Source organism: Muscardinus avellanarius (genome assembly GCF_963383645.1).
Source record: "Muscardinus avellanarius genome assembly, chromosome: 10".
Taxonomy (NCBI): Eukaryota; Metazoa; Chordata; class Mammalia; order Rodentia; family Gliridae; genus Muscardinus; species Muscardinus avellanarius.
In genome coordinates this window covers 19,300,514-19,324,622 of record NC_137796.1, presented here as the reverse complement: position 1 = coordinate 19,324,622, position 24,109 = coordinate 19,300,514, and the positions used below count along the sequence as shown (strand labels likewise).

At 47.2% G+C, this 24,109-nt stretch overlaps 1 pseudogene across 1 annotated transcript; it reads left to right on the top strand.

The window, feature by feature from the left end:
• The first annotated feature begins 92 nt into the window (after positions 1-92).
• Positions 93-4,384, top strand: LOC308268360 (acylcarnitine hydrolase-like; annotated as a pseudogene). The gene is made up of 7 exons: positions 93-242; positions 337-435; positions 1,195-1,335; positions 1,883-2,027; positions 2,420-2,556; positions 3,708-3,780; positions 4,198-4,384. The product of its transcript is annotated as an acylcarnitine hydrolase-like (transcript).
• Positions 4,385-24,109: the final 19,725 nt, after the last annotated feature.

Sequence of the window (24,109 nt, the reverse complement as noted above, 5' to 3'; positions counted from 1 at the left end):
AACTTTCCAGATTTTAAAACTATATTTTATGCTTTCCTTCCCAAGTTGTCTGCTTTCTACCTAATATTTTCTTTCTTCTATTCTACGTCAACATGAGGGACACTTCACAGTACTACATGGTAGAAACTCCTCATACCACTCCACGGAGGGCTTCTCCGCAAGGATGGAGTATCATGCATACTTCAGAATTTCAGAGAAGGTGGGACAATTTCATACCTGTAGCCATCTATACACAGTGCCCTGTGAGCTTGGGAGTACCTGCATCCAACTGGGGTGCTGGACAAACCCCTCTCCCCACCTGGAGGGTGATCCAGCCTCTGCTTGGTCCCTTTTCAGATGGTGGCCAACCTGTCTGGCTGTGAGCAGGTGGACTCCGAGGCCCTGGCGGGCTGCCTGCAGGGCAAGAATGAAGAGGAAATGCTGGCTATCACCAAGGTCGGGCTGAATAGTCGCAGGTGTGGAGGAAGGGGGTCATAGTGGGAGGCGCAGCAAGTCCTTTCTGCTCCGGACCATTCCAAGGCTTGGTGTCCTCATATATGCATAGCTCTCTGTGAGAGTACTGAGATGCAGGCTCCTGCTTGAAGGGTTAATGAAGCAACTCTGGCTCCTGAGAAGCAGCTTGGAATGCCAGGCTGGGAGGCAAGCATACTTCCTCTAATCAGAGAGCTGAGTCTTGCTGAGTTGCCTTCAAGGTCGGAAGCAGCTCCGGCCCTCTCTCTGAATGTCCTTCCCAGCATAGACATCTCTCAGAAAACTTACTGGTATGATAAACAGCTTGAGATGTTATGAGCAGTCACAGGTGTTCTTTGCTTCTAATTGTAAAACAAAAGTAGCTTTGAGACTCGTCCTTTGGCTTTACTCACACACATCCATTGTTGCTTTAAGATAACCTTGTAATGTCTAAAATGGTTAATTTGTCTATGGATCCCATAGCAGCTTTCTCTATAAAAGTCTGATTGCTCTTTCAATAAAACATGGAGTTACATGAAACCTGCATCCCCTGTGTCCCGTGAATCGGCTTTACCCTTAGGTCTCCAGTGCACTAGACACTGACAGCTCTCCAAGGGAATGGAAACAGTGATATGCTGATCCAGGTGTAGGTTCTCTCAGTGTTATAACCATCATGGGATGAATTAGGAAGGGCTAGAAGTTAATTAACTTCTCCTTGATCTCTGCGCTTGAATGTCCCCTCAGGCCTTCGTGGTCTTCCCCAGTGTAGTAGATGGGACCTTCTTACCCAGCCACCCCGAGGTGCTGCTGGCTTCTGCTGATTTTCAACCTGTCCCCAGCATCATTGGTGTCAACAGTGATGAGTATGGCTGGATCATACCCTTGGTGAGGCCCAATTCCAATCCCCTAGTAACATGGGCAGCGGGACCAGTAGGGGCTGGCTCAGCTCTGGGTCTACCCCACCAACAACTCAAGACAACTTCTGCAACACCTAGCTCTTGGGTGCCACTAAACCTGGACAAGGAGTGGACTGAAAGACCATTCAGACTGTTCTGCAGAGCCTCTCAGCACAGATGGTGAGGTTCCTGGGGTCTTGACCAAGGAAGAGCCCACCCCTAGCTATCCTTCTCTGCAGCAACCCCCAGGGGCAAAGACTGAACTGTGTGTGTTTGTGGGTGGGGTCAGTCCACCCACAAACAGTGATATGCTGATCCAGGTGTAGGCTCTCAGTGTTATAACCATCATGGGATGAATTAGGAAGGGTAGAAGTTAATTAAATGTCTGAGAACTCTCCTTGATCTTGACAGGGAGCTTGATAGGTTCCCCCATTCCTTGTCCCATCCCAAGTCCCTCTCTGCCCCTCCCCAACAAGGCCACTGGCTCCTTGTACTGAAGCCTGCCTAACTTGATTCTCCTTCATTCCCTGGGCTAGATGCTGCCTGCTGAGGTGGGGGACCTGTTGAAGGAGGAGTACATGGGGGATAATGAGGACCCCCACACCCTGCAAATCCAGTACCACCAGATGATGGGGGACTTGCTCTTTGTGATCCCTGCTCTTTGAGTAGCACAATTTCAGCGTGAGTACATCTGCACTTGAATCCTGACTGTCTAAGGGATAGCTCAGAGCTGTGGGTCCCAGGTGACATGTGTGATGTGCAGGTCCCACAGGCCTCTGGTTTTATGCACCTGATGACCTTCATCTCAGTAAATCCTCATGCACTGTGCAAGAGACAGACCCTCCCACCTCCAGTTAGTGACACTTAGTGACTTGACTCTGATCTCACAGGAGGAATTCCAAGGTCATGTTTTCACCAAGAGCCTTCCCCCTGCCCCTGATCCAGCCTGGGTTTCCCACCCCTGTCTAGATTCCAGCCAGCTGGGGTCTTAGGTGTCTTATCACTAAGCGTGGGGCAGGAGAGCTCCAGGCGATGGGTGATGGGTCAGGAAATCACCACTTGTCCACTCCCAGGATCCCATGCCCCTGTCTACTTCTACGAGTTCCAGCATCAGCCTGAAGTATTTAGGAGCTTCAGCCACCTCATGTGAAGGCCGACCATGCCGACAACATCATCTGTATCTTTGGATGCTTGGTCTGGGGCAATAACGGTGAGTCTTCCTGTTTCCCTGGAGCTGGGACAGCAGGAGGGAGGCATTATCTTCACTGTCTGGGTGAGGAAACTGAGGCCCAGAGAGAGGGCATGATCAAGTGTCCAATATTTTATAACTCAAAAGGTCATGCCAGGGTCGGAACTCCAGCCCCTTCCCAACCCGTGTGCACCCTCCATCCGACCAAACCCCAAACATGGTGTCCAGCATGGGTGCAGACGAGGTTGTTTAAAAGGCATAATTGGAGCTGGGCATTGTGGAGCACACTTATAATCCTAGTACTTGGGAGGCTGATACAGGAGGATTACAGGTTTGAGAACAACCTCAGCAAATAGTGAGACTTTCATCAACCTAGTGAGATCCTATTTCAAAAGTAAAAATAAAATAGGGCTGGTGTGGCTCAGAGGTATGATGCCTCTGGGTTCAATTCCCATAATTGGGCTGGGCCTGGTGGCACACCACTAATACCACATCACAATCTGAGACAAGAAGGATTGCAGTGTTGAGACTGCTTCAGCAACTTAGCAAAAGCCTGCTTAAAAAAAATTATATATATATTTATATTTATATATATGTATATATATTGTTGTTGTTGTTTTGTGGTACTAGGGGTGGAACCCAGGGGCATTCTACCTCCAGGCTATACTTCCAGACCTATTTTCTATTTTATTTGGAAGCAGGGTCTCACTAAGTTGCTGAGAGCCTCACTAAGTAGCTGAGGCTGGCTTCGAACCTGTGCGATCCTCCTGTCTCCGCCTCCCAAGTGTGGGGATTACAAGCGTGCACCACCACGCCCGGCAATATATATATTTTTAAGTTAAGTTCTAGAAGTATACCTCAGAGGTATAATTCCCATTAGTTCAATACCCAGTACAAAAAAAGAGGGCACAATTGTTCCTTAAATGACTTCCCAATGTCCAGTGTCAGAAAGAAGGAGAAAGGACACTCCAGACGTGAGTCCAGGTCCATTCAGCTAGAGGCTGGGATGAGGAAGGCAGCTTGGGCAGGGGAGGGCCTGGCACTCTGTGCTGTAAGGAGGGAAGGGAACCAGGTCTGGGCTCTAGGGTCAGCCTGCACAGGTGGTGAGTGTGGGCGTGACTGGGCAGCTGGTGGCTGGCCAGGCCTGGACCTTGCTCCCCTCCTCCCTGCAGTTGAGCTCACTGAGGAGGAGCAGCTGCTGAGCAGGAGGATGATGAAGTACTGGGCCAACTTTGCCAGAGCTGGGTGAGAGGACGCCCCGCTCAGCCTCTCCAGCCGCGGTCCCCGCCATGCTCCTTGTCTCCGGTGGCCTCTTGGCTTCCTGTGGGCCTCGTCACACGATGGCAGTGTCCCCACCAGGACCTCTCAGACACAGTGCCCCTCTTGGGTGCCGGTCACGGCTTCCTTCTCCAGTGCCTTGGAGGGTGGGCCACAGTGCTGTGCCGCCCTCAGAGCCAGAGAGGGAGGACAGAACAGGCCAGGTTGCCCTGACCCCATGGATCATGAGGGGAGACCATTGTTTTCCTACACCAGCAAACCAACCTTTATCCCCACAACCCCAGCCCCCTGGCATGACCCAAATTTGGAGGGCAGGGGACTCAGGTCTGGGCTCAGCAGGGCTCAGAGTGACCCTGCCCTGCCCCACTGGGGGCATGTGCACAGGAACCCCAACAGCGAGGGCCTGCCCCACTGGCCCGTGTTCGACCAGGATGAGCAGTACCTGCAGCTGGACATCCATCCTGCCGTGGGCCGGGCCCTGAAGGCCCACAGGCTGCAGTTCTGGACCAAGACCCTGCCCCAGAAGATCCAGGAGCTACGCGGGACCAAGGAGAATCACACGGAGCTGTAGCCCCCTTGTCGGGGAAGGAGAGTGGGCTGTGCAGGTAGGGTCTCACCCAGGGGCCCACACATGCCTACCCAGGAGCAGGGATGATCCTCATTCACAAAGTCATACAGCCACCCAGGTGGACACCCACCTTCTTCCAAATCCCGCTGGGCCTGGGTCCCTCCCTTCCTTTCTTATCTCACCTTCTCCCACCTTCCCCGTGCCCACTCACCCTTTCCAGCTGAGGGATGTGCTTTGGGTAGCCCACACTTGAATGTCAAATCCCACATCTGAAAAAAAAAATCCCACATCTGCCTTTCAGCAAGTTTTACATACTCTCATACTTATCAGCGGCCAACAGAAAGCCTGATTACCTGAAACCCTAGTATCTCTGTATGTTCAGATTGCTGTCAGAAATATCAGAAAGTAGTTAGCTTAAGCTGGGCACAGTGGTGCACTCAGAGGTAGAATGTTCCTAGGTTCAATCTCCAGTAGCAAAATAAATAAAAAGACAAGGGGTAGCTCATAATTTATTTGCAGTTTTGGAGTCTAGGTGTCTGTTGAAGACTTGTTCTCTGGATGCTAGAGGGCAGTTCTCACTGTGTCCCCACATAGTAGAAGTGGCCAATCATGGCTCTCAGGACTCTTATCTCATGACTCTCCTGTGTTAAGGGCCCTAACTCTTATTACTGTCACATTGGAGATTAGGTTTCAACACATGAGTTGGTGGAGGGGGGACACAAGCTCTCAGACCATAGACCTAGAGCTCATGAATATAAGCCACCTGAGATAGCCAACTACTGAAAATATCTCTCTCTATTGTCCCCAGTGATCAAATGGCATCTATTATTGATAACACTCATCTATTTCTGTACCGAAGAGGTGACTGGGCATGTCCATTGGCCCCGGGAGCCCGGGCCAGCCGGGGAGGCAGGAGAGCTGGGTGGGCTCCTCAGAGTCAGGAAAGCCAGGCAGGTCTCCTGGAGCTTACTTTTACTCTTCGTGCTTCTGCAGACAGCATGAGCCCCACACACCTAGTCATGCCGCATCTGTGAAGATGACCATCTGTGGGGTGTGTCCCAGAAGTGGGACTGGGGAGGTCCAGACATTGTCTCCTGCTTTTTCAGAATTCCTTGAAACCCCCCTGGCCATCTCCCACGCACTCTCAGTGTCCATGCGATTAAAGTTCCTTCCCAACTCATTTTGTTCCTTAACTTTTCTTACTCATCCTCCAAAATAAATAAATAAATAAATAAATAAATAAATAAATGCCCTCTCTGATATTTTTTCCTCATTATACAAAGGTTTGAAATTGTGTTCGATCTGCCTTTCTGTTTCCTGTAAGCATTTTTCTCTCTGTGACTACTTAGCTATATTCCTCATTGCATAGACCTCATTGCATATAAGCCACCTGAGATAGCCAACTACTGAAATTCCCTCTCCCTATTGTCCCCAGTGATCAAATGGCATCTATTATTGATGACACTCATCTATTTCTGTACCAGAGAGGTGACTGGGCATGTCTATTGGCCCCGGTAGCCCGGGCCAGAATTCCCCTTTCGGAATTCCCCTATTCCCCCACCTCTCACCAACTTCCACCCTGGGGCCTCCATTTTCCCAGGGGAGAAATCCCTGTTCCTTCATCCAGTGAATGTAAAGCAACCACAGGACATGATGGCCTTGGGTGGGGGGGGGATGAAAATTCCTGCCTTGCCCACTCTGGACAAGGATAAGGTTCCTCCTGGCTGATGAGATTCCAGAAAGAGATGCTCTTTCCATGCTCACTGGCTGGTGCTCAAGCCTGGCCTGACTTGGGCACAGGAAAACTTTCCTTTCAGGGAACACTGCCTGGTGCATATTTCCCCCCTGCATCAGGGTGTGTGTGTGTGTGTGTGTCTGTCTGTTTGTTGCTGGGAATTAAACCCAGTAGCATTCCACTTCTGAGTGACACCCCCAGCCCTATTTTATCTTTTGTTTGGAAACTGGGCTTCACTAAGTTGCTCATAGCCTCACTAAGTTGCTGAGGCCTGGACCCGCAATCCTCCTGTCTCCTGTCTCAGCCTCCCAAGGACTGGGATTACAAGCATGCGTCACTACATCCAGCTTCCCTGTATCATTAAAGTATTCTTTGAGTTCCTGCTGCAAGCATGCCTCTATTTTTTAGTTCTGGGGATGCTTACTGTTTCCTTAAAGTGAGTTCTCAAAAATTGTTTAGATGTCATAGTTACCTTAATTTTTTTTCTTTTGGTACTGGAGATTGAACCCAGGGATTGTTCTACCTCCAAGCCATATATCCCCAACCCTATTTTAATTTGAAACAAGGCCTCACTAAATTGCTATGGGCCTCACTAAGTTGCTGAGGCTGGCCACAAACTTGAGATCTTCCTCTGCCAGCCTCCCAAATACTAGAATTGCCATGCCCTGCTTCCCAATTTTTAACAAGTTTAGTGTGGATTTTTCTTTTCCTGGGAAATCATCCTGTTTCAGCCTTCCAAGTACTGGGATTACAACGTGCACCATCACGCCCAGCCCCCCCCCCCTCTCTCTCTCTCTGTGTGTGTGTGTGTGTGTGTGTGTGTGTGTGTGTGTGTGTGTGCTGAAGCCTGAACCTAGGGCCTCAAGCATGTTAGGCCAGCACCATACCACTGAGTTACATCCCTATCCAGTGTGGAATAGTTCACATGCAGTTAACTTTGTCTCTTTTAGGTTTACATTTTTTTTCACTACTGGGGACAGAGCCCAGGGGCACTCTACCTCCAAGTTACACTCCTAGCCTTGTTTTTTATTCTTTTACTTTTTTTTTTTTTTGGAACATATGACTCCTGTATATTTTCATATATTCATGCACAAACTATATAGTGGTAGCACTGTATTAATATGTGATTTTCTTAGTAAGAAGCACACCAAAATTGCATTATTTTGGAAGGATGTGATACAAATAAGTATCCCTAGGGTTTCTAGAATTGTCCTCCTGTGTATCGGTGGCTCTTTATGCCTTCCCCTGTGTGGAAGCACATCCTGCTTTGTAGACAAATGAGCTCCAAGGTCCCTTCACCCCAGTTAGGGTGATCTGGGTTGTGCTCAGATCGGCAGCAAACAGGCAGCTGCCTTCTCAACCCTGCCACTAGGCTAGTGAGATAGTCTTCATTTCTTCTGAAGCAAGTGGGAGCTATGGAAGGTTCAAGAGGGCAAACACGGGTCCCATGCTCCAAATCCAATCTCCGTGATTTGAGACTTCATAGTGAAAGTTTGTGCCGACAATTAAATTTCCTCACATCATGCAGAAGCAAGAACTGAAGTTTTATGGAGACATGGGATTTCAAACGGACTGCCATTGTTGCCTTCACTAGAAAATATGGTAAAATGTCATCCTGCCCATTCAATCATATTTTAAAAGTGTGGCTCACGCTTGTAATCCCAGCATTCGGGAGGCTGAGACTGGAGGATCACAGTTTACGGACAACCTCAGCTACTTAGGCCTTCCGCAACTTAGTGAGACCCTGTTTCAAAATAAAGAATAAAGAATAGGGCAAAGGGTGTATCTCGTAGGTTAAATGCCACTGGGTTCCATCCACAGACCTCCCTCCAAAAGTATTCTTTTACTTTTTGAAATAGGGTCTCACTGAGTTGCGAAGGGCCTCGCTAAGTAGCTGAGGCTGTCTGCAAACCGCAATGCTCCGGTCTCTGCCTCCCAAATACTGGGATTACAAGCGTGCGCCACCATGCCCGGCTTAGGTTTACAATTTAATAACTGAGTAAATGTGTAAGACACACAACTACTGTGAAATCAAGATCTGGAATGTTTCTTTCACTCTAAAAACTTCCCTCCTGCCCCTTTTACCACATCCCCGAACTCTGCTCCCTGGCAACCACCTTTCTGTTGCTATAGTGTGTGTTGTCCTGAATAGAATAGAATATAAATGGAATATTTTATGCCTGTCTCTGTCACTTCACATGTTGTTTTTCGGATTCATGAGATAATTCCACATATGGATACACGACACCTTATCACTAGCGGATGCTCATCTGAGTGACTACCATTTTATGTCTTTTCAGTGTGTGTGTGTGTGTGTGTGTGTGTTACTGGGAATTGAACCCAGGGAATTCTGCTTCTGAGCTACACCTCCAGCCCTATTTTAGTTATTTTAAACAGGGTTTCATTAAATTGCTAGACACTTACTAAGCTTCTGAGGTTGGCTGCAAACCTGTGATAACTTCTGTCTCAGTCTCCCGAGAACTTGGATTACAGACATGCACTATCTCTTCCAGCTCGGCTATTCTTAGTAAAGCAGTTACGGACATATTTAGAAATGAGTTTGTGTGGAAATGTGTTTTCGTTTCTCGTGTAAATGACTGAGGGTGGAATTACCTGAGCCATATGGAGAGATGCGCTGAATGTTTAAGAACGATGCCAAACAGTCTTTGGAAATTGTTATATCATTTTAATCCCTACCAGCCACACATGAAGGTTAGGCTCTCCTCCATCACACAGGGCTCAGGATGTTTCAGAACCTCCCAGTCAGTCTCCTGGCTTCCCTGAAACACCAACGGCTGGGACTTCACTGCCAAGTTCCTGGTGCTGGACCTGCAGCCACTGGTCTCCTGCTTCTCCAGTGGTTAAGTGACTGAACTCGATCTTGGTCATGGGGGGATGGGGACCTGCAGCACTGGCATCGTCACATGTATGTTGCAAAAGAACAGTCAGATGGAAAGAACGGCCAGGCGGAGTAGAGACCCCAAGAGGTTCTCAGAACCTATTAGAGGTGAGGGACTGTTGAAGGAAGCCCGGGTAATGATGAATCTGCACACCTTCAGGAGGAAACAGACAGCTATGGCGGCTTCTATTACTTTGTAGTTGAAATGCTACTCTATATTTCAAAAGCCTTGTAGATGCATCTTCCAATGTAGCTAAGGCATTTCACTGGTAAGATTCTGTCCCCCCTGCATCCTACATTTGAAATTCAAATGGTTTCTCTTTCTAGACTATTCATAACTTCTTTGTTGGTTAAAAAATGTGCTACCATGTACAATATCGAATTGCATGGCTGGAGAACTGGCTTAAATTGTGTACTTCTGTCTTTCTCAGTCTCCACACTCCCAGCACCATTTTGTTTTTTGTTTTGGCACTGAGGATTAAATTGAACCCAGGGGCATTCTACTTTGAGCTACACCCCCAGTCCTTTCGTTATTTTTTTTTTTTTTTTTGGTGGTGGTACTGGGGTTCCTGGAAGCCCTTCTACCTCCGGGCTACACTCCCAGACCTATTTTTTTGCATTTTTATTTGGAAACAGGGTCTCCTAAGCGCGCGGGGCTAGCTTCGAACCTGCGCGATCCTCCTGTCTCTGCCTCCCAAGCGCGGGGATTACAAGCGTGCGCCACCACGCCCGGCTTGTTATTTTTTTTATTTGAAACAGGGTCTTACTAGGCTGCTGAGAGTCTTGCTAAAATGGCTGAGGGCGATCTCAAACTAGCGATTTTCCTGTCTCAGCCTCCCAAGTACTGGAATTACAGGTATGGGCCAGCTTGGCACAGCTTCCTAGAACAATTTGTTCACTTCTTCAATGGGCACATTGAGAGGTATACTAAACCAGGTGTGGTGGCCCGTGCCTGTAATTCCAGTACTTGGGAGGCTGAGACAGGAGATTCATAGGTTCAAGATTGGCCTCAGCAATTTAGGGACTGTTTAAAAAAATGAAATAAATAAATAGTATTTGGAGTGTAACTTGGAGGTAGAATGCTTCTGGGTTCAATCCCCATTACCACTCAAAGAAAAAAAAAAAGATAGCCCAAAGGGTGTCTTTGTTGAGTTTAAATGCAAGGCTAACTGCAGACATTAATTTGGCTTGTCAAATACATGGAAAAGTGGCAAGAAAAGAGGTCTGTCTGTCCATGTACCTGTATATACTGGCTTGGTTTCAGGACTTCTGGCTGAAAGTGTGTGTATATACACGCACATTCCCAAAGGAGCTCATCTGCCTCTTCTGTTGTTTTCCTAGATCACTTCTCAGAATGACACAGGGGGGTAGAGGTCATAGTTCACCAGCACTCCTTCAGGAGCCGGTGTCTTGTGTTGGAATAGGCGGCAAAACAGTGATGCTCTTACCTGGAAACACCCCCAGGGCATGCCAGGAGGCCCCGACCCTCCCTTTCTACAGCTCTTACAGCTTCCTCATGCCAAAAACCCACAAACGAAATGTAGTTCTCTTGAGGAGAGGGAAAGAAGCTATTGCCTCATTTTAAATTAGAAGGGCTCAAAGTTTTAAACTAGAATGAAGTGAGATCATAAGAACAACCAGTTTTCAGGGCCTAGGAGATCAGTAGAACCCTAGCAGACCTGATGGTGACAGAGTACTGCTTCTCCTTGTCACCATCATTATGATCACCACACAAGCTAGTCGTGTTTATTTCCAATAATAAATAAAATATAAAGTAAAGATATTTTTACAGTTTGAGATATGGTTTTGGGGAAACTGTCCCCGAGGACCCCTGTTAGGGTTCCGGATACAATTTCCCTCAAAACACACAAAAAAAACCCAAACAGAAAAACACCACGGGTTCTTGTCCTGAGCTAAGGGTAAGTATACAATAGCCTGGACTCTTGCTGAAGATTTAAAGAAGTTTATTAAAAAAATAGAAATACAGAAGACAGTTAAAGCCCCATGCCATTCAGAAATGGCATGGGGGGGGGCGATTTGAGCGAATTCACCAAAGATACAACACGTGGACCGGACTTTTTTATATACACGACACCCTCCATCTTTCACGTAATTCTGACGTAGTAAAAACCCTGTAAGTTTCCTCCCCCACTGGTGAGTTGAGGTCCCCTTTGCTCGGGCAGGGGGAGGGGCCAGAAGCCCAGAGGCAGAAAGTCTGCCTCCCAAGAAGTATCTCAGGAGAATCTTTTGTTCCCTCGAGTAAACCCCACCTCCTGAGATGCATACCTTAAAAGAAGGGCCCTGTCCTTCTAGCCTGGGAGAGGCACGGTTCCCCAGAACTGCCCAGCTCCTTTCCCGGGAGAGCTGTACCATTAAAGGCTGATATCATGCATACTGGATCTCTCCTGTGCTTTGTGCTGTGGTAGACTCGCAGGTTACTTTACACCCACCAAGGTGTCTCCTTTCCTGAAGGTCAAAGGTCGACCCCCTCCTCTCATGCTAGCTAGATTATTATATTGATCTGTCTTTAGAAAGAGGAAGTCCTAGCCGGGTGTGGTGGCGCACACTTGTAATCTCCCGCGCTTGGGAGGCAGAGACAGGAGGATCCTGCAGGTTCAAAGCCAGCCGCACGTGCTGGCTTAGGAGACCCTGTTTCCAAATAAAAATGTAAAAATAGGTCTGGGAGTGTAGCACGGGAGGTAGAAGGGCTTCCAGGAACCCCAGTACCACCAAAAAAACAAAAAAAAGAAAGAGGAAGTCCTAGCTCCCCTCTCCTATGGATTTGCTAATTACTTTTAGCTAAGTCAATCTAAGTTTCAATAGCTGTTTGCTTCCAGACTGAAACCAAGACCAAGTCTTCCTTTCCCCAGGTCTGCCATTTTGACACAATTATTTTTGAAATAGATCTATTAATAATCAGAGCTTTCTCAAATCTTCCCAGGCCATTCCCAATACTACTACATATATTATTATAATTCTTCACAATGCCACCATCTAAACTTTGTATAATTTATTGACAATGTATGTTATATACACACATGTACACAGAGAATGTGATATAGACATAAAGAGAAATCTTTCTTAGCATAGTAATATATGTTTTTTATAAAAAATTGTCTTTTTAACTTAAAAACAGATCATAAAAACCTATCCATTTGAGTAAAAAGTATCTACTGCATCATCATTAATAGTGCATAACATTCCTTTAAAAAATTTTTTTTAATTAATTCAGGAGACTTCTACCACCAGCTACACCCAAGCACTTTTCATTTTTTTATTTTGAAATAAGGTCTCACTAAGCTGCTGAGGATCCGACTAAATCGCTTAGGCTGACAATCCTCCTGTCTCAGCCTCCCAAATACTGGGAATACAGGCATGGGCCAACATGCCAGCTGCATAATATGCCTTTATGTGATTATACCGTATGTTACTTAACTAATATATGGTTGATGTACCAGTATTGGGAAAGGGCTTCAAAATTTATCAATGTGCCAGTACTGGAAAAGGGCTTTAAAATGTATGAATGTGCCCGTATTGGGAAATATTTTCAAAATGTATCTGAAAATAACTTCGGTATTACAAAAGCCAGAAGCTTCAGGGAAAGGCTGCAGAATTTCAGGCACCACGGGTAATTAGCAAGAGAATAAGAGGAAGCCCAGAAGCCCAGGGTCTTTTACATTTCTAAGAGAAGCAGACTTCCCTAAGGATGTGGGAGGGGGATGGCTGAGGAAGAAGCCCAGGGTCATTTACATTTTAAAGATAAAAGAAAGGATGTGGGTGATGCCATGAGCCTCCAAGAGACCCCGGACTCAGAATCAACTAAAACATTTTGGGGGTCTCAACCCTTGAGCTACATCCCCAGCCCTTGCAGTGGGCAGGTCTACAAGAAGGAATCCCCACATCAAAAGATCTGCCCCGGAGAAAGGGTGGATCTAGTCGAGGCAGAAGACTGGTCATAAAGCTACTCTGTGTCTGAAAGACTTTGGTGACTTCAAGTCACCCCACTATGTCACCCTTTATGGCATAGTGCTTTACTCTAAGCTATACCAGTATTGGGTACAGCTTAGAGGTTTCAAAATGTATTAATGTACCAGTATTGGGAAAGATTTCCAATTTTAAAAATATATCTTTGGTAGTAAAGAAAGCCAGGAGTCCGATGGCATGGGACTTTAACTGTCTTCTGTATTTCTTTCTTTTTTTTTTTTTTTTTTTCGGGTCTGGAGATGGAACCCAGAGGCATTCGACCTTCAAGCTACACACCCTGCCCTATTTTTTATTCTTTATTTTGAAACCAGGTCTCACTGAGTTGCAGAGGGCTCACTAAGTAGCTGAGGCTGTCCACGAACCGCGATCCTCTGTGTGCCAGTATGGGGAATGACCTAGAAAGATTTGGGAAAGCTCTGATTATTAATATATTTCAAAAGAAAATAATTGGTATATTTCAAAATAGTTGTGTCAAAATGGAGGCAGACATGGATAAAGAAAGGACTTGGTTTCGGCCTAACAATAGGCAGCTATTCCAGTGTAAATCAACCTAGCTCGAAGTACTTAACAAGTCAAAAGAGGAGAGCTAGGGCTTCCTCTTTCTAAAGACAGATCTACATGATCTAAGGGGGACGGGGCAGGGTTTGACTTTGCCCTTTATGAAAGGAGACACCTTACCCCACCTTGCTAGGGGAGGTACCTTACAGGGATGTTCACGTCAGAGTCACGCAAACAAGATGGAGATCATGGGTATAAAAAGGCCAAGTCCACGAGTAAGCCCTTTGGTGTACTCATTCGAGTCATCCCTGTAAGGTTTAAGTCGCCCCCTGGCCCACAGGGGGCAGGGCCGGAAGCTAGGAGGTGGAGCTCTGCGATTCCGGGAGGGAACCAGGCCGGAAGAAGTGTGTGCAGAGTTCAGAGAGGAGCCCGAGAGGGAGGGACGCACGCTCTCCCCCGCCACCAGCCCCCGCGACTACGCGGGGGCTGGAGGCCGATCTCCCACGAATAAAGGCATCCATATATCTTCTATGGATCTCTGCGTGTCTCTATGCGACTGGGGGACACACACGCCCATCAATCTTACAATCCCCTCATGCCATCTTGGTATGGGGCTGTATTTCTATTTTCTGTATTTCTATCTTTCTAATAGACTTCTTTAAATCTTCAGCAGCTGTCCAAGCGATGAATACTTATTCTTAGCTTAGGACAAGAATCCACGGTTTTTTCTGTTTGTCTGTCTGTCTGTATGTGGGGGGGGGTTACTTCTCCACACACACACCACGCACCTCCCCCCCCACCCCACAACATATCCCCTGCAACACTCTGGGTCTCAGCCTCCTGAATGCTGGGATTACAGTGTGCGCTACCATGCCTGGCTGTCTTCTGTCTTTCTTTCTTTCTTTCTTTCTTTCTTTTTTTTTTTTTTTTTGGTGGTACTGGGGTTCCTGGAAGCCCTTCTACTTCCGGGCTACACTCCCAGACCTATTTTATATTTTTGAAACAGGGTATCTTACACCAGCACGGCTGGCTTCGAACCTGCGCAATCCTCCTGGTCTCTGCCTCCCAAGCGTGGGGATTATAAGCGTGCGCCACCACGCCCGGCTATGTATTTCTATCTTTTTAATAAACTTCTTTAAATCTTCAACAAGTGTCCGGGCTAATGTGTATTTACCCTTTGCTCAGGACAAGAACCCATGGTTTTTCTGTTTTGGGTTTTTTTATGTGTGCTGAGGGAAATTATGTTCGGAACCCTAACACGGGTCCTCAGGGACAGTTTCCTCAAAACCATAACATTTCCACACTGTAACATAAGCTATGTTCTATCTTTCCATCTTTGTAATAATAAAATTGCTTAAGTTTACAGAGTTCGGGCTATTGTTTTCTAGCTCAGAACAAGAACCTATGGCTACCTATCCCACTGTAAAAGTTGAGTTCTTTCCAACTTTTGTAGTTATAAACAATTCTGCTCCTCACAGACATAGAAAAATCAGTCCTTAAATTTATCTGGAATAACAAAAAGCCCAGAATAGCCAAGGTAGTTCTCAGCAAAAAAAACCACGCAGGAGGAATCACAATACCTGACTTTAAACTATACTACAAAGCCATTGTAATAAAAACAGCATGGTACTGGCAAAAGAACTGATATATAGACCAATGGAGCAGAATAGAAGACCCAGAAACAAGTCCACACACTTTCAGCCAATTGATTTTTGACAAAGGGGCCAAAAACATACACTGGAAAAAAGATAGCCTCTTCAACAAATGGTGTTGGCAAAATTGGTTAACCATATGCAGAAAACTGGAAATTAATCCCACTTTTTCACCCTGTACAAAAGTCAACTCATGATGGATCAAAGACTTGGAAATTAAACCAGAGACCTTGAAGCTCCTTGAAGAGGGCATAGGTCCAATACTGCAACACATGGGCACAGATAAACATTTCCTCAACAAGACCCCAAAGGCACAACAAATTAAAAGGAGAATCAATACATGGGATTGCATGAAACTGAAGAGCCTCTGTTCAGCAAAGGAAACTATCAAGAACCTCAATCGAGAGCTAACAGAATGGGAGAAGATTTTTGCTACCTACACCACCGATAGAGGACTATTATCTAGAATATACAGAGAACTCAAGAAACTCAACACTAAGAAAACAAAGCATCCAACAACAAAATGGGCAAATGAACTAAATAGAAACTTCACAAAAGAAGAAATTCAAATGGCCAATGCATGAAAAAATGCTCAACATCACTGGCAATCAGAGAGATGCAAATCAAAACTACCCTAAGATTTCACCTAACTCCAACTAGAATGGCAATCATTCAAAACACAACAACAGATGCTGGCGAGGATGTGGAGAAGTGGGAACTCTAAGACATTGTTGGTGGGATTGCAAATTAGTGCAACCACTTTGGAAAATAGTATGGAGAATCCTCAGAAGAATGGGAACAAATCTACCATTTGATCCAGTAATACCACTTCTGGGTATCTACCCAAAAGATAGGAAGCCAAACTACCAAACTAATGCATGTGTATCTATGTTCATAGCTGCACAATTCACCATAGCCAAACTATGGAACCAGCCAAGATGTCCATCAACAGATGAATGGATTACAAAACTGTGGGATATGTACACAATGGAATTTTACTCAGCCATCAAAAAAAAAAAAAAAAAAAACTCAATTACATCATTTGCAGGGAAATGGATGGAACTGGAGGACATTATGCTAAGTGAGATTAGTCAGTCACAAAAAATAAGAAATCAGATGCTTTCCCTAATATGTGAGAGTTAGGGAAAAATGGGTCATAGGAGGAACTCTTGAAAAAGGAAATCCTATAGAGGAGCAAACAAGACAATCTAAAGGAGGGGAAAAGAGGGGGGAAGAGGAAAATCTCTAAAACACACAATGTACTTAAACATATCGAAGTCAATCACTAAGCCAAGCAAGGGAAGGAGGGACGGGGAGGGAATGGGGTGGGAATTGGGTAGGGGTTAAATCAGCGATGTGTACATGTCTGTACACACAAGTTTTTTACCCCAATATGATGTTTGAATATAATGCACCAATAAAAAATTTTAAAGGAAAAATAAATAAATAAACAATTCTGCAATAAATATCCTTGCACATTCAAAATAAATTGTGAGTCTTCCAAACAAGAAGGAGCTTCAGGATGAAGGACCACTTCCCTGCTGTTGCTCAAGCAAGCCCCTTCAGCCCATCAGAGGGCTGCTTGCTTCTCTATCTGTGGGAAACCTGAGGCTGGGAGATGGGTGGGTGCTCTGAACTCTGGGTCAAGCTGCAAAAGTTCTTTTACCAAAAGCCCACTGCAAGGGCTGGGGGTGTAGCTCAAGGCTGAGTGCTGCACCTCTTCAAAGGAGCCCTCCTGACTTCTTCAGTTGCAGCCCTCTGCTCCCTGCTCTGGACCGCCCACCCCCTCCTCTATAAGACACTGAGTTAGTGACTCCAGGTTTGAGGGGAGGTTTCTGGGGATCTCAGAGGGGCTGCAGAGGCTCTTAGAAGAACTAGCAGAGGGGAGGCGACCCTGCCCTTCCTGCATCCGACTGGCTCTGGCCACCTCTGCCCACTCAGCTCAGGGCAACTCTCTGACAACACTCACCTGGCCCTGCCCCAACTTGAGCCCCACCTACACTCTGCTGACTCCAAACTCCAACCTGGGTGATACTCTGCTCAGAGGCAACCTCTAAGTGAAGGTTGCACCTTTTCACCTAGAAACGAACCCGCCAGGTGAACAACTGGGCAACCAGAGCAATTTCCTGTGCAGCTGAGCACCTCAGCTTGGAGCTCCTGTTTCTCCTTCTCCAGGCCCAGGGTGAGGCTCCTGCTTTGCAGGGGGCTGGAGGGATGATGGTGGCAGGAAGCAGGGCTGGATCTGCTGCCTTGTGCAGAGGCAGAGCCTGACTCTGCTGGAGGGAAGTTGCTGATGGAAATAAAAGATGACAGAAAATGTTTGCCCACCCTGCCCCAACCTCATCTCCCCAGCAGGACCCCACACTCCCCTCCCCCAGAGCCCATCCTGATACAAAGACTCACTGCTCCCTAGGGACATGCAATACCCAGGGGTGAGCTGCGTGCAGGGGCTCTGAGGAGCGTGGACGGGAAGGTCAGCATCCTCCTGGCAGAGGGGCAGGAGCTGGGGGAGTTTCCCTCCTGTGTGTGAGGCTATGGACACCAGAGTTGCTATTACTGTCCCTCGGGTAATAAAAGCAACAATAATAATAGCTTCCTGCAGCCATTTGTCTCCTAATGTGACCGCTTTGTCCAGAGCAGCCACTGACAAGCCTCAGGGAAGGTACCAGCCCTAGGATACAGAGCCACCAGCACCACTTCCCAAAGCTGAGCTGAGAGCCCGCTGGGCCCCTCACCCCACACCCCAGCTGGGGCACAGGCATGACTTGGCATTAGGGCAAAGGTGATGGTGCTCTGTGCTGCCAGGAGGCTGATAAAGCCTTCCCAGGGAGCGCCAGGCTGGGCTGTGTCTGCAGCCCTTGACTCCTCTCAGCCCACAGGATCCTAGGGAGGAACCTGACCACCAGCCACCCTGCCCCAACCTCATCTCCCAGCAGGACCCCACACTCCCCTCCTCCAGAGCCCACCCTGCCAGGCTCCTCCCTGGCCTGCCTTGACCACTGGGCAGACCCCAGCCCCAAGTGCATCTCTCTCCCGCAGGCCAGAACTTGACCAACCCCATCCGGACCACGTACACTGGGCAGGTGCGGGGCAGCCTTGTCCACGTGGAGGGCACCAGTGTGGGGGTGCACACCTTCCTGGGAATTCCCTTTGCCAAGCCACCTCTAGGACCGCTGCGGTTTGTGCTCACTGAGCAGCTTTAACCTTGGAGTGGAGTGAGGGAGGGGACCTCCACCAGCCATGTAAGATCTCCCAAAAGCTGAGAAACATCAGGGGCTGCAGCATGAGTAGGTGCTCTGAGCTTGGGGCCAGGCTGCCAAGGCTCTTTCACTAAAACCTCACTGCAAGAGCTGGGGGTGCAGCTCAGTGGTTGAGTGTGTGGTTAGAAACCTTGAGGTGTGATCCCTAGTACCTAAATAAGCAAACAAATATATAAAAGGAATGCCAATCTGGGCATGGTGGCACACACCTGTTATCTCAATGTTTGGGAAGCTGAGACGGGGGAATCTCAGTTTCGACAACAGCCTCCTCAATTCAGTAAGAACACAGCAACCTAGTGAGATCCTGTTTCAAAACAAAAATAAAAAGTGTTACGGTTTGAATGGTGAGAGTTCTTTTTCTTATTCAACTGAGGTTGGTTGAATAGAAAAATTAACAGGCAGCTCAGTGCAGCTTTAACAAATCTTTATTATAAAATTAGTAGGAAATAGAGAAGAGAAGGAAAAAGCAGCCTGTTGACCCGCATGCTGAGAGCCTGAAAATGGAACTCTGGCCCCTTTTGGGGACCCCGACCTTTAAAAAGATTTTGTATTGGTATCTTTCTCATCAGCGTTACCAAGGCAATGGGCTAGTTACTTATTCCTTAGCCAGGTGGTGCCTCTTTGTCTCCGGACAGTGCACTTACTAAGTGCAGGGGTCAAGAATCTGCCTGGCCCTCGGCATTATTGTATTGGGCAGTATTGGTTGCTCATCAATATTGCCGCACACCAAGTTTACCTTTCCTATGCCCAGGTCGGATCCAGAGGAGAGGAGGTAAACAGAGGCACCGGTTGCCTCTATTGTAGTTTTAGAGCTAAAGGCTTCAGTTGACTCTAAGGCTTGTACTATAGATTAATGATTAGAATGAAGGGCAAAGATGGAGAGGAACTCTGCATTGTAACCGCTGCAGCCCCCTCCCTGCCTGAGTGCTTACACAGCACCTAAGCTATGACTATATTTTACATTTTGGAAATTATCAAAGCAATTTTCCAATACCAGCACCTTAATACATTTTGATGCCTCTTCCCAATACTGGTACAAAAAGGGCTGGAGGTGTAGCTCAGAGGTAGAATGCCTCTGGATTCAATCCAGAGAGACAGTGGCGGGGGAGAGGGAGAGGGAGAGGAAGAGGGAGAGGGAGAGGGAGAGGGAGAGGGAGGAGAGGAGAGGAGAGGAGAGGAGAGGAGAGGAGAGGAGAGGAGAGGAGAGGAGAGGAGAGGAGGAGAGGAGGAGAGGGATGGATAGATGATAGATATGCCAGGAGCAGTTTTCCCTTGATGCTGGGAGATTCCCACATTCAGGAACATCCTGAGGCTCTGGAGGGTGGAGTAGCTTGCCAGGCTCCAGGCTCAGGGCTTGGCAACTGGAGATGTTAGCTCCAGGTACTGCAGAGACATTTGTCCCCAGATTCCAGTTATTCCAGTGTCCTCTGCTGCCTCTGTCCCTGGTAGAGTTTCAGCTTGGCTCTAGGAACTGTGAAGCCCCTGACTTCAGCATAGATACTGTGGAGCCCTGAGGAGGGCAGCGGTGGCGGCTCTTTGGAGACCCTCCCCTCCCCAGTGCCACAGGTCCAGAAACACAGGTATGTTCTTTTACGTATACTCCTCTTCTGTGGGGGAACTAAGCTCTGTTCAATCCTGCAGCACCTGTGTGGGACACATATCCTGTTTCAGGCCTGAATAGGTACAGGGGTAAATGGCGCGTGTCAACACATGCAGCCAATGGATCCCTACAGGTCCTCCCTGGAGTCACTAAACCCCAGCCCCAGAACTTGGGAGAAGTGGAATCCAAGTCTCTGCTCCATCCAGGCTTCCCTAGAGCCTGTGATCTGGAACTTATTGGGAAGCAGAGAGGGATCGTGTGTCAGCAGGACATCAAAGGAAGCAGAAAGGGGGGAGAATATCTGTCCTAATGATTTGTTTGTTTGTTTGTCTGTTTGTGGGAGGACTTGGTGGGAAGGGTTCTGTGGATTGAACTCAAGGGCATTCTACCTCCAAGCTCCATTCCCAATCCTATTTTATTTTTTAAATTTATTTCTATTTATTTATGTATTTATTTATGGTCCTGGGGATTGATCCCAGGGGCACTCTACCTCTGAGCTACACCTCAGCCCTATTTTGTTTTTTACTTTTTTTTTTTTTTTTTTTTTTTGCAGTACCAGGGATGGAATCCAGGAGCATTCTACCTCTGAGCTATACCCCCGGCCCTATTTTTTAATTCTTTAGTTTGAAACAGGGTCTCATTGAGTTGCAAAGGGCCTCACTACCTAGCTGAGGCTGTCCTTGAACTGCAATCCTCTGGTCTCAGCCTCCCAAATGTGGGGACAAGTGTGCGCCACCACGTCATCCAGCTTGTTTTTTACTTTTGAAACAGGGTCTCACTAAGTGACAAAGGGCCTTGATAACTTGCTGAGGGTAGCTGTGCACCTACAATCCTCCCATCTTAGCCTCCCAAGTACTGGGATTACAAGCATGCACTACCATGCTAGTACCACAAAAAAATAAAAATAAAAATATTCAGGCAAACATTCAGGGAGACATCTCTTTTCTTTCACTTCAAGGCAGTGCTGAAAATACTGGGTTCAGGTCTGGATTCATTGGGTAGGCACCAAAGTTTGAGAGGTCTGCTCTTTCAGGTTGAATTTGGGTCCCTCTCCCATGTCCCAGTTCAGAAGGTCCTTATAGAGTTCTTTCTGTGTAGGTAGCTGTAAAAGCCAAAGAGGTGTTTATTCCAGGAGCATCCCAGTCCAGGAGGGTGCAGGCTGGGAGGAAGAAGTGTGACATCCATTCTGCAACTAATGAGACTGGGGATTTAGCCAGTCAGGAAAAAAAGTGAGGTGCCGAGGGGGTGGGGGATGAGACATGCCTTTGTTTCAGCAGCAGTGTGCTGAAATAGAAGACCTCTGCTTCCACTACTCAGTGGCAGCCAGCTGAGTACAAGCGTGCTCCATAAGAGACTTCCCTACAAGACTTCTGTGCCGCAATACGTCTCTGTCCATTATATAGGTCAAAGCAGGAGGAAGGTGGCAGCTTACCAGGGCACAGGGTTAACAATGGTGGTAGCTAGCCCAGCCACAGAGTTACAGAAGGCAATATGGCTTCAGGGACATGCTTAGTTTTGATATAACCGCAGCCTGTATCAGGAGGCTAGGAATAGTAATGAACACTATGCTTTGACTCTCCCAACACATCTGTTCTGGTTTCCCCAGGTGATGGTGCTCTCCAGGTAGCACATTGACAGTGTGAGTACATCTGTCTCTGCATCCTGACTATCTAGGGGCAGCTCGGAGCTGCGGTCCCAGGCAAAGTCTATGGTGTCCAGGTCCTGACCCACGTCTTTATCAGGCCTCAGGTGCAGACACTTGGCCTCCCTCCTAGTAAATTCTCATGGACAGTGTAAGACACAGAACCACCCCCTTCATCCCATTGTGTGTGTATGTGTTTTTGGTACTGGTGATTGAGCATAGGGATGTTTACCTCTGAGCTACCCCCAGTACCTTTTTAATTTTTGTTTTGAAACAGGGTCTCACTAAGTTGCGGAGAGTCTCACAAAGTTCCTGAGGCTGGTCTTGAACCTACAATCCTCCTGTCTCAGCCTCTCACATACTGGGATTACAAATATGCCCAATCACATATGGCTACCCCCGTCCCCATTTTGCAGATAAGGCTACTGAGTTAGTAACAATTAGTGACTTGGCAATGACCATACAGCTAGGAAGTTCAAGGTCATGAATTCACCAAGAGCCTTCCTCCTGTCCTGTTTCAGCCTGGGCTTCCCAGCTCAGATTCCAGCCAGCTGTGGTCCTAAGTGTCTTATCACCAAGTATGGGACAGAACAGGGCTGCAGTATGATGTCAGGGGCCACCGGGCTACTAATTACCCATCCCCCAAGATCTTATGTCTCTGTCTACTTCTCTGAGTTCCAGCATGGGCCCAGCATCTTCAAGGACTTCAGGGCGCCCCATGTGAAGGCCTCTGATTCATGTCCCAGCTCATAAGGTTCAAATGGAGTGAGGTCCATGTGGCTAGTTGCAAAAGCCAAAAAGCTGTGTATTCCAGGAGCATCCCAGTCTAGTAGGGTTTGGGCTGCCAGAGGAAATGTGGCACTTGTCTTTGTTTCTCCAGGTGATGGTGTAGATCCATGGTGGTGGACTCCAAGGCCCTGGTGGGCTGCCTGTGGGGCAAGAGTAAAGAGGAAATACTGGCTACCCCCAAGATCCGGCTGAATGGTCCCAGGTGTGGAGGAAGGGGGATCTCAGTGGGAGGGAAAACAAGTTCTACTGCTGTGAACTTATTCTAAGGTTTGGTGTCTTCATATCTGCATTAGCCCTCCATGCAAACAGGGAGAGTGATATGTTTTTTTGCGGGCTTTAGGGGGAGGGAGCCAGCAATAGGACCAGGGTCAGGCTGTGGGAGGACACAGTCTGCATGTTCAATTCTCTAAAGAGCGTGAAGGTGAGCAGATATCCAGTTATGAGAGATTGGCTCTGATGGGGAAGTTTCCAAGAAGAAAGGGGGTGCCCATACATGAGTTTGAAGGAGCTTAGAAAGGAGGGGGCTTAAGTGTACATAAATGTTGAAATTAAGATCATCATAAATAGCATTAATAAAGTCAGTCTTAAAGCACTTATGACATAAAATTTAGAGTCCAATTTTGTAGCCGGAGATGCAGCACTCTTCAGTCTACCATTGTGCAACCAGAGGAAGGGTAGGGAACTCACCTGTCCGAGAGTCGTCGGTCCAATCAAGGTTTGGAGAGTTTAGGTTCCGGGAAGTAGAGAGGAGGGCTCCCCTCAGGGACCTGGTGGGATGGTTCACTAAGGAGCCACAGGGGTCTCAGGGAGGGAAAGATCCTCCTCCTGGGATTCAGCACCAGATGTAAAATGATCAGCATAACCCAAGAGACAAGAGACCCAGAGGTCGGTCCATTAGGGAAAGTTTATTGCAGGTGAGGTTAGCTGTTGGGTTGTCTCTTGTGTGCCAGTATTGGGAATGGCTTAGGAAGATTTGAGAAAGCTCTGATTATTAATAAATATATTTCAAAAATAATTGTATAAAATGGCAGACCTGGGGAAAGACTTGGTTTTGGTTTCTGTCAGAAAGCAAACAGCTATTGAAACTTAAATTGACTTAGCTAAAAGTAATTAGCAAGTTGATAGGAGAGGGGAGCTAGGACTTCCTCTCTCTAAAAACATATCTACATGGTAATTGGATAATCTAGTTTGAATGGGAGGAGGGGGTCGACCTTTGGGAAAGGAGAAAAATGGGCGTAGACTCAGGTCAGCAGGAAAAGTACGGGGAGGAGCTTTACAGGGACTTGTTACGTGAAACAAGATGGAGGATATCACATATATAAAAAGTCTGTTCCGTGTTTTGTATTTCGGTGATTTCGTTCGAAGCACCCCCTCATGTTACCCTTGGATAACATGAGGCTGTAAATATCTTCTGTATTTCTATCTTTTTAATAAACTTCTTTACATCTTCATCAAGAGTCCGGGCCATTGTATATTTATCTGTAGCTCAGGACAAGAACCTGTGGTTTTTGTATTTTGGGGGGGGAATTATTCCCAGGGGTCTAACAAAGGTCCCTGGGGACAGTTTCCCAAACCATAACAGTCCAGAACCGTAACATCTTGCAGGAGAAAAGCAGCACTAGGGGGAAGAAAGAAACTTATATCAGAGAGAGCGAGGGAGGGCGTAGTG